Source organism: Ovis canadensis, chromosome 1 (genome assembly GCF_042477335.2).
Source record: "Ovis canadensis isolate MfBH-ARS-UI-01 breed Bighorn chromosome 1, ARS-UI_OviCan_v2, whole genome shotgun sequence".
NCBI lineage: Eukaryota > Metazoa > Chordata > Mammalia > Artiodactyla > Bovidae > Ovis > Ovis canadensis.
Genome location: NC_091245.1, coordinates 250,726,805 through 250,737,919, shown reverse-complemented (window position 1 = coordinate 250,737,919; position 11,115 = coordinate 250,726,805). Strand labels below are relative to the sequence as shown.

Sequence of the window (11,115 nt, the reverse complement as noted above, 5' to 3'; positions counted from 1 at the left end):
CAGCCATTTGTGATTCTCTCTGTGATGAGCCCATTTCTCCTTCCACCTGTCCCTTGATGGCTCTAAAAGCCCTTAGTCATTTGGCTCCAGTGTCCTAGTTTTGGAGACCAGCTACTTATTAACTAAACCGTTGCACCACTCATTCTTATAGCCTTAAATTAGTTTGGGTTAATTCTTAACTGTTTCCTTTCTGTTCATGTGTCATTTAATGGTTTGCCTTTATCTGATTTTCCCCAATTTCCTGCGCATTTGTGGTTTTCTACAGGAGCTCTGTACCAGAGGCCTCATGCGGCCACACCAAACAAGTGTGGGCAACTAGGGTTTCTAGGAGGGCTCTCCGGCTGCTCTGGGTCTCATCTAACTGGTGTCCAACCAAACATTCCCAGCCAAGGTTACTCATGCTAGAGGAGGAAGAATGCCTGCCCCAGGGCCAGCTCTTGGGGAGAAGAAGAATTGTTGATATAGGCCAAGCCCCCAGAGAAGAAAGATTTCACTGCAGCTGCTAAAGGTTGGTGATATACTTTTTCTCCAACTCAGTGAAAGTTGTCCATATTTGCTTTATTTCCCATGAATTTCATTAGTGTGTTTTGTCCAAATGACCTTTGGAATAAACAGGAAGAAAAAATTTTAAATCAATAGAATAAGCTTCTTGGTGGACTGAGAGTTTTATCCATCATTGATTCTCCACATCTAGTATGTGCTGGACAGGCAAATGCCTAATAAATATTTGATGAAGGAGGGAGAGGAAGATAGAAGGAAAGGGTGGGGGCGGGAAGGAAAGGATTGGAGATTGCCATGGATGGAAAGAATGCTCATTTATTGCTCAAAAATAGTACGATGATATCATAGTTATGTTTTCAAAGCTAATTAGTGGCATTATCACTGACACCTAGAATCAATAAAACAAATTAAGTCACTTTGCAAATTAAAGGATGTATTTATAAAGATAAAATAATAGTAGACAACCAGAATAACAAGAATAATCAAAAAGTGTTTCTTGGAACTTAAGCATAAAGATAAACAGCAGTGCTCATATTTTAAGAGAAATTCAAAACTCTGTAATGTAATTGCCATTTGTTCTATCTATACCCAATTCTCCAAAGCAAATTTAAACAACCAGCTATTTTGCTATTGTTGCTAAGTCACTTTTATCGTGTCTGACTCTGTGCGACCCCCTAGACAGCAGCCCACCAGGCTCTGCTGTCCCTGGGATTCTCCAGGCAAGAACACTGGAGTGGGTTGCCATTTCCTTCTCCAATACATGAAAGTGAAAAGTGAAAGTGAAGTCGCCCAGTCGTGTCCGACTCTTAGCGACCCCCCGAACTGCAGTCTACCAGGCTCCTCTGTCCATAGGATTTTCCAGGCAAGAGTACTGGAGTGGGGTGCCATTGCCTTCTCCCACCAGCTACTTTAGTTATGGATAAATGCAAGATGATCATGGAAGTGGTCAAATTGACTGCAGCTGGCCGGTTTGGTATTTAGAAAAGGCCAACTAATCTGAAATTGTGGATTAAATAAATTTACAAATATGTAGACTTCCTACTGTGGAGAGGGGTTAACAACTCAAAAATATTTTATTACATGTCAATGAAAAACATCTCAGGACAGAAAAAGATTAACGAAATTAACATTTTTAAAGTATCGATCTTTTATTTATTTGACACCATACAAGCTACACAGTTCAAGTCCAGCAAAATAATTCTATATGACACATATGTGGCAAAAGAACACACCAGCGTGATGGATGTAGAAGGGAAATAATTAAGACATATCATTTTTATAAAGTCAAGATCTCAAAACTAAGGTGTTGTTTCTTCAGCAATTCAGATAGTGACATATATTAAGGTTCTTGGTGTTAGAAAAGCTCACTATAATTTTATATCATTTTAATTTGGGGAGAATAAAATATAACTTTTAGATATATAATAAAAATAAATATAATGAAAAATAAAAATATATAAGGAAAAAATAAAAAATACAATGTTTTAGAAAAATCTAAAAACATTTCCAAAGCAAAATTCCAAGATACCTCTGTTTTAACACCAGTCTTGCAAAGATTGTATTAATGAGGCATGTAATTTGTTTTGAAGGATTTGCCAGCGTGATTTAGACTCTCGTGATCAGCACAACTATGTTATAAAAGAAAACTGTTGGTAACATAGGTAGAAGATGACTGGCTACTGCAAAAAAATAAAACTGTACTTTCTTAGTTGCTATGGGGTGTTCCCAAAGTTATGATTCAGGCTTTTTGTGTACAATAAATTTCACATGTGAAACTGATTACTGCAAGAGTTCAGTGGGTCCCAAACTTCAACCAGGGATGATTTTTGTCTTGTGTTTTGCCACTTGTACCTCCATTTAACATGTTTTTTCCCTTTAAATCAATTTTTTTTTTCTTTTTTCTTATTTGTTGTTGGAGGACAATTGCTTTACAGTGTCAAACTTTTTTTTTTAACTTAAATATATTTTAAAAAGAAACTTGATGGATATTACCACCTAACATCATCTCTGATGGGTATTCTTTGGAAAGCACTTCAATAATAATAATGATGATGATGATGTTGATGATAATTTAAGCCTATTTCAAAACTAATTCTATGAGACAGAGACATCTTGGTAGAGAAGAAATTAAAATCCTTAGGGCTCATGGGAAAGAGTTTGGGTAAATCATATGCTCAGATTACAGTTTGCCTTCTGTGGCTTTATTTAAGAAGCAAGTTAATGTTTACATGACAGTGAACTTCAAAGTCCAGGCACTAAGGAGGAAAATAGAGTGAAAGAGAAAAACAATTGGCTTGTCACTTCTCCTTACCCTGTGGGGAGGCCACAGGGGTCAGCAGCGCATAGACACTGGAGGGAACCCAAGGGGCGGGGGGGCGGGGTCCTATCTTACCAGAGCACAGTAATTCTTTATTAAATCATTGATATAAAAATGTATTATCCTAAAATACAAGCACTGTGTTTCCTGACTCACATGGCTTTTACTCTCGTTGGAGTTTTCACCAAGTAAATAATTCTTTCTACAGTCTTGGTGGAAAATTCTTCACCTTACCTCCTCTGTATGATGCCGTCTCTGACCATGTAGTGTGTCTTTACTGTGATACTCTTGGTTTATAGAAGTGAGTGCTGTTATTATAACAAAGTGGGACATTACATAATACAGTGAAACAGCATTCTTCTTTTCAAGCACTTCCTTTCTGACTCTGCCTCTTGTGGGGAATTTTCACTTCTTCCTGACTTTTAAGTTAGGCCAGCATCATACATGACACCAGCAGGGTAGACAAGGTTGCCAGACGGGCCCCTGGACAAAACATCTTCCAGGCTTGCTTCAAAGGGAAACTCCAGGCCTGGAGGCCCAGCAGTAAACCAGTGCCTGCCTGGAGGGAAGTCACTACTTGTATTTTAAACATGGCATATAGTATTTTGAGGTGCACACAGATAACATTTAGAAATGTTAAGTCCCGGAAAAGGTCCCTTTAAAGTCATACTGCTGAAAGCTCAGTTTCTCTGTATGCTGGTGCTGAACTGAATTTTGGAGACAGAGTTTTGGGTGAAGCAGAAAAGGATAACTTTATTACTTCATCAGGTGAAGGGAGCCACAGTGGGCTAATGCCCTCAAAACCGTGTGTCGCCACTTGGGGGAGATAGTGAGAAGTTATATAGCCATTGTCCAAAGAAGGCATGATCAGCTCATGGACATTCTTCTGATGGGCTGGTGGTAAGGTGAGTAGGAGTAAGCATCATCAACCCTCTCTTTTCATCTGGTTTGGGATCTGCACGCTTATGGGCAGCCTACCAGTTAATCGTTGTTAACTTCTCTCACCTCAGGGCAGTGGGGGGTGGCAGGGGGCAGGGAAGCGGTTTCAGTATCCACAGAATAGCTCAAAGATAACTCTTGTGTGTTTCCATTGATGGGCAAACAGGACCTTGCCCCAAGGCTGCTCTTGACTGTTTCTCCTTGGTCTCACATCGCCTCCAGTCTCTAATTCTCTAATCTGCCCATTGGAACCCAGGAAAGGTCCTGCAGGCTGAATGAAGGCTGTTCCCTATAATCAAAGAAATGGGGGCACAGAAAGTCTCTGTGCCCAGGAGCCCCCCAGGGCCCTGCACAGTATCAGTTGAGCTCCATAGCTGACAGGTCTGTGTATTCCTAAAAGACTGTCTGAAAGGAGGAAAGGAGGGCTGAAGAGATTTTTCTTCAGATGAAAATGCAGAGATTTGAGCTAACTGGCTCCTCCCTCAAGGAGGGGGGAACATAACTCTGCACTCCTTAAGTGTGACTTCCTTCTGAAGGGCGCAGTCTGGAAGGTGGACTCAGCCAGGTGACCAAGGTCAACATCAGCAGTGATAACTTCGGTCAACAATATGCACCTTGACCCTGAGCATGGCACTTTCCCTCTATGGTCTTCCTCTCCAGTTTCTGTAACGCCAATAATGAGAAAACAACAGACAAACCCACATTGAAGGGAATTCTGTAAATACCTGACTTACCATTTCCTTCTCCAGGGGATCTTCCCGGCCCAGGGATCGAAGCCGCGTCTCTTGTGTCTCTTGCACTGGCGGGTGGGTTCTTTACAGACTGAGCCACCAGGGAAGCCCCCTCAAAACAGTCAGAGTCATCAAAACCAAGGAAAGTTAGCTCCTGGAGGTCCAATGGTTGAGACTCCCTGCTTCCACTGCAGCCCAGAGGTTTGATTTCTGTTCAGGGAACTCGGATCCTGCATGCCATGTGTTATGGCCAAAACCAAACCAAAATAAAACAAGCAAACAAAAATCAAGGAAAGTTTAAGAAACTATCACACCGTAAAGCAGCCTAAGGAAGCTTGACAACTAAATGTAATATGGTACCATGAATGCTTTCCTAGAACAAAAACAGTATATCACCTCCAAACTAAGGAAATCTGAACAGTATGGCCAGATGAGAGACTTTCTGACTTTCAACATTTCCTGAAAATCCAAGACAGACTTTGTAGTCACATCAAGAACTAGGTGCTGCCTCTGGTGGCTGTTACCCCAAGATAACTGGGGGCAGATTCTGGTCCTCTGGTCTAGTGCCTGAAGTTACTTCAAGAGGGAGGAGCCAGGAGGCATGGCAGGGATAAATCATTTAATATACACATTCATTCATTCACACACACCAATCCAATGAAACAGTGATACTCTCTTTTCAAAATGGCTCTCCCAGTCTCCATGGACTTCTCTGTGTCTATCCAGCTTTACAGGTGGTGTTTATCATGCACTTTCGTGTGCCTGCTAGCCTACATTGTTCTGTCCTTGGCTTCATCTACAACTTACTTACATCTACTTACATAATCCTCTCATCAGTAAATAGATCCACCTGTCTAAAGACTTCCTTACATGCACAACACACAGTGGTACTCAGAGCTCCTCAAAACTTGCTGAGGCCACTGCTCTTTTAGTCTCTCTCTTGGTGGATGATGCCACCACCCACTGCTCAGCAACCCAGATCAGGAGCTCACCCAGTGCTGAGCTGTTCCACAAAGCCCCTGAGCTATAGAATTGGGCCACCTTCTGAATGTTTCCAAGAGTTGAGCCTTCTGTCCAAAAGCTCAGCTCTCAGAAAGTAGCCTGAGTTAAGAAGCTTCAGTTCAGCTTCTTAACACATCTCATCCCAGAGACAGCCTCAGTTCCCTAGCTGAATTCCCACCTCCAGCTCATCCACCCACCACCTGCCCATGCAGGGATGTCTCTAATGTACAGACCTGACCACACCACTCCCCTGGGACAGGCCTCCAGGATACTCCCTCACCCCTGGAATAAAGGCCAAGCTCATCAGCCCAGCACACAAGTCCCTTCATGATTTGCCTCCTCTTGTCATTGTCCCCTCATCTCCTGCCACATTCCCAGCTTCACCTTCTGCTTCTACCATACAACTGGAAATCCCCTTGTTCAACTTCCTCCCATGTCCTCCTCCTTCTTGGGCTTCGAGCCTGAGGCGGGTGCCCTCAGGGCTCCTCCTTAATGTTCTGATAGGCGCCCCCTTTCCCCTTCCCCCCACCACCACTGTGCATAACTCAGCCATTGTGCTCAGTCATGGATGCAGTAACTGGCTAGTCTAAAAACTAAAAAATACAGCAATGAACAAAACAGAAAACCCTGTCTTCTTGGAGCGTCCTGCCTTCGATTTTTCTTTGCACACTGCCTTCGATTTTCCTTCTCCCTGGGGAGATTTTGAAGGTGAGAACTGTTCTTCTATGCATCTTAAATACTTAACACAGTACACAGCACATAACTGGTGTGCAAAAAATACAGATGGATAGTCCATGGAAGAAGACCGCTGTTTCGCCCATCCTTCACGCCAGCTCAAGGGTAGGAGTTAGAGAAAATGTCTTCAACATGCCGAGCAAAAACAACCGGAAGGCCTCACTCCATACCCTCCCGAATCCTCCCAATTTAGTTAATTTCCTTTCCACTGAGCAGCAGCAGTTTAGGGGCACATCTGCATGTTCTTCTCCGAGGGTGTCCTCTTGCCTCTGGAGAGGACAGTTCTTGCACAACCAGAATACCGTAAATGTTGGTTGTTTTTAAGAATCAAGCTCCAGATGAAGCACAAACAATTCTATTTCTAGAACAGAGCAAGGATATTATAAACTTTGTTGCCACGGAACCCTGATAGTCCAGGGGCCAGAGCTTAGGGATGGGGTGGAGGAGAGTGGGCGTGGATGGACATGCAATGCAGGGCGAGTTCCTCTGGGACAAAGGTGGAAGTGCCCCGAAGCTTGCCTTGCACCAGTGTGTCAAGAACTAGAAAGTTATCCCACATCTCTGTTTCTCCTTTTTATTGGACAGCCTTTAGTCCTGTTTGCGGTTTCTGTTAAATCAGATGCACACTATTGTATTTGTAAATTTAGAAAACTAGCTGGATTAGCAAACCAGTGAAGAGCAGATGGCATGCATATTGCGGAAGAGGAGGGGGTCACTGTCACCAGAAGGCTGTCTGTGTTCCCTCCTCGCCTGTGGGGACAGGAGTTGGGAGGTGAAAGAGCCCGGTGTTGACTGTAGTCAGTAACCTCAGGGAGGTCTGGCCTTCCCATCAGCGCTGAGTCACCAGCTGACGTGCTCTCCTGACTGTAAGGCCACCACTGTGCCCTCCCCTGGGTCTCCGGAACAGAGAATTCTGGAAATTCAGCAGAGGTGCTGGGGAGACCTGCACAACCTCCCTCGCGGAAAGCCTTCCTCTCCTCCCATGATGAGGGCATGTGCAGCACCTTCCTCTTCCTCTTTGTCCCCCTTTCTGATGAAGTCATTTCTTGTCCATCCTGTGGAGCTGTTGGACAAAGCACAGCCTCTGCACCTGCAAGGCCGGGATGAGAGGGGGCCACCCACTGCCTTGTTGGGGAATCTTGTGTAGGGTACTCAGACTCTATGCTTCACTTGCCTCACTGGATTCTTTTTTTTTTTTTTCTTTTAATGCAATCTTTCTTTGTTATTTTGCTGCGCTGGGTCTACCTTGCTGCAAGCAGGTTTTTCTCTAGTTGAGGAGAGTAGGGGCTACTCTCCAGTTGTGGTGAGTGGGCTTCTCATTGCGGTGGCTCTCTGGTTGCAGAGCAGGGGCCCTAGGTACGACTTCAGTAGTTGCAGCACACTGGCTCTAGAGGGCGCAGGCTTCAGTAGTTGTGGCTCAGCTTCTCTGCAGCATGTGGAATCTTCCCAGACCAGGGATCGATCCTGTGTCCCCTGCATTGGCAGACGGACTTCTATCCACAACACCATGTAGGGGACACAAAGGCAGAGAGAGCCAGCCAGCCCGCACGTGTTACCATCAAACCGTGTCCAGTGAGGGAGCATCTTAAACCATCACCCCCAGAGAATTTTGTAGCATTGAGATCCTTCCCTCAGGGCAGGCCGAGTGCAGCTCTCACCTTTCCAGGACCCATTCGTCACGGTTGCTCACGTCTGCTCCCAGAATGCCTGTGTGTGCATGTCGTGTGTGGGTGTTTCAATGTGATGATCTCGGAGGGGTTTCAACAGAAGGCCGTTCTTCTCTGAACTCCTTTGACTATGCGTAGCAAGCTGAGCCTCGGCTGGAAGGGACGTTGGGTGTTCCCCATTCCTGGATTTGGGTAGAAAGGGGAAGATCTGAAAAGCGCAGAGCTAGCAGGGAGATTGTACTCTCTGGTGGCTGCACAAGTGTTTGGAGCTCATGTGTTCCTGATGGAGAGGCTTCTTCTGGGAAGGCCTGTGAGTCAGGACCCCCAGAGTCCTTAGCTGCGTGACTTCACATGAGTCACCACGCCGATCAATGTCTGATGAATAAGTGGTGATAGTGCATTTTGCCTTCTCTGGTCTCAGGGCATGTGACCCTTTGGTGGGAGGGTCAGCAGTGGGGAAATGTGTCATCAACCTCTTCCCTTTGCTCACCCCTCTCTTTTCCTGCAGACGGTGTCAGACAGCGCATCTCAAAAGTGTGCAGTGTCTGATTCTTGTTCTTATCTTGTTTTTCTTTGTCCTATTTTTTTTTTCCTAAGTTGAATCATTCAAGTCTTTTCATGGCCTCTGAAATGAGTTGAATTTTCCTAGCCTTCCATTCGAATTCTGGCTCCTTCCCACTTTCCCATTCCGAACGCCCTGTTCTCCAAACAAATTCATCAGCTAACTCTCCCCTGGACGCTGCACAGACTTTTCCAACCTTGCCCATGCTTCTCCTGTTAGGCTGTACCAACCACACTCACCTTTCAGGTTTTACTGTCTCTTATGTAAATCTACAGAAACCCTGCCCAAGTCTCACCTGGCCTCTCTACCCATCTCTGAGCCTCTAGCATTAAGTGTACTTGTGACCCCCTTGGACTGGGCAGGGTTGATGGCTTCTGGCGTCTTATCTTCCTGCCTTTCCTTTGTATCAGGGACATATCTCTCACTTTGCTATGTTCCCAGAGCATTCCCAGAGCTCAGGGCAGGCTAGAGTACATCCGTAATATTAACAGGTGCTCCTTGATGTTTGCCTGAGATAAGGATGAAATAAGCTGCCGCCCTGAACTGTGCACCCAATGTTTGTTCCCAGGGCCCTTGGGTTTTAGGAGCGCCTGTGGCCGAGAGTGGGGGTAGGGGCACAGAGAGAAGAAGCCCAGCGCTAACTAGGCTTACACCTCTTCTGCATGGGGGTCTCAAGTCACATTAAAAAAAAAAAAAGTATGTGCTGAAAATTTGAAAACCATTGTGATTATTTTCATGGCTCAAGTGATAAATAGTAGGAAAAACTTGTGCCCACTGCTGAAAAGTGGTGCCTGTAACACTAAGAAACCATCAGAAAAGGAAGGGTTTGGCTCAGAGTGGGCACTTTACACAGAACCCAGTAAAAAGAGCTGACCTGTACGAAAGGGGCACATAAACTTGCTGAGACCATCTAAATGCTTAAAAGTTTGCATTTTGTGTGACCAGAGGTCACAAATGATGAAAACTCTGAAGTGAATCATTTAACAGTTAGACTGTCTCTTCTCTGCAGGCCTTGGAGCCCCCCAGGGGTCAGTGTGAAGCCAGGGCCGCTAAAGCCTTGTTTGGATGCAGGAGAAAGGATGGAGTGGACCAGCTCAGTGAGAGGGGCTGGGCGGTGCAAGGCACAGGCAAGGAAGGCAGGGGCAGCTGCCAGCTGCCTTAGTGGCTCACCCCACACTTCCTCACCCCACTTCCCTCTGCCACCCTCTGCCTGTTGCTCCCCTTCCTGTGCTCAAAGTGGCCACCAGCCCAGAGTCTATGTGTCTTCCCTGCACCAGAGCCCACAGCTGTCTGGCTGCCCCTCACATTGTAAGAGGGAGAGCCTGGGTCCGGCCAGTGCTGAGTGCAGAGGAGGGGTCACCAGGGGGTCAGGCTGACTGTAGGAGGCCTGGTGTGGGACCCGAAAGGGCAAGCCGGCTGATAGACCCTGCGCTGCAGGGATTCTGAGCCCACAAGTCCATTGTGTGAACAAAGGGATGTTGAAGCGGGGGATTTGCGTTGTCAGAATCAGTCACTAACTGTGAGGCTCTTGCTTCCTCCGGAGGCTGCAGCCTTGTTGCCAGCATGGACTCTGCAGCATAAGACCAGAACTGGTCAGCGGCTTCTCAGCTCTGGTGACAGAGGAAGTCAGAACACATGAGACCTTCACACACAGTGTGGTACCTTCCGTACAGAGCAGTGACTGAAACCAGCCACCAAATGAAACTGCTGTTGCTGCTGCTGCGTAGTCGCTCTGTTGTGTCTGACTCTTTGCGATGCCATGGACTGTAGCCCACCAGGCTCCACTGTCCATGGGATTCTCCAGGCAAGAACACTGGAGTGGGGTGCCATGCCCTCCTCCAGGGCATCTTCCCAACCCAGGGATCAAACCCCAGTCTCCTGCATTGCAGGCGGATTCTTTACTGGCTGAGACACCAGGGAAGCCCAAAATGAAACTACATGTAATCAAAATGTCCCTGGAAAATCCTTCAAATCACCCAGAAGGTATGGGACACATATGTCTCCCAGAAAGCCCAACACAGTTGGTTTTTCCTTTAGCACCAGAGCAGACTGTGTTTTTTGGCTGACAACCAGGCAATGTGATTATTGTGCTTTCAGAGGCCATGTGTTGGAAAAAAAAGCCTTTAAATGTTAGATCCAGTCTCAGCTACAGAGCTCCACGGGGAAATGCATATTCCCTCTGAGGCATCTCCTTGTAGGGGTGTGGGGAGGATACCCCACAACCTAAGATCTTCTCCCTGATCTGCCCTTCTCTTCCCCCACCTCCTCTCCCTGCCCTCCCCCCTCCCCCTGCCTTTTCCTCCCTCTGTCTCCCTCCTTCCTTCCTTCTCTCTTTCCCTCCCTCCCCCCTTCTTTCTTTCTATCAATCATTTCTTTCTTTCTCTCCTTTTCTCCCTTACTCCCCACCCCCTCTTTCTTTCTTCCTCTTTCCCTTTCTTTCTTTCCATCAAGGATATGTGATGGTTACACTGACTTCAGTTAGTTGTTCCTGGGATGGGATGGGATTTCGCTGGGAAAATGAAGGAGCTCTGTCTCTACCCCATTTGGCGCTTAGGTGTCCTCTGTCCACACGGGGACGAGGTGCTCTCTGAGGCAGGAACAACGCCTTGTAGTTTGAAGCATCTCTTCCGTACCTTCTTCTTCTCACCACCACCACCAGCC

At 46.2% G+C, this 11,115-nt stretch overlaps 1 protein-coding gene across 17 annotated transcripts in view; it reads left to right on the top strand.

Annotated features, from left to right (window-relative positions):
- The first annotated feature begins 203 nt into the window (after positions 1-203).
- The window catches only part of ZBTB38 (zinc finger and BTB domain containing 38), a 134,465-nt gene continuing 123,553 nt past the window's right edge, over positions 204-11,115 (top strand). For 8 of the 17 annotated variants that reach the window (XM_069563655.1, XM_069563503.1, XM_069563551.1 and 5 more), the window contains exon 1: positions 246-508. The gene's annotated coding sequence lies outside the window, so the exon portion shown is untranslated. Of the gene's footprint in view, positions 509-11,115 lie in introns of all 17 variants that reach the window. The other 9 variants (XM_069563509.1, XM_069563535.1, XM_069563525.1 and 6 more) reach the window with 7 other exon arrangements.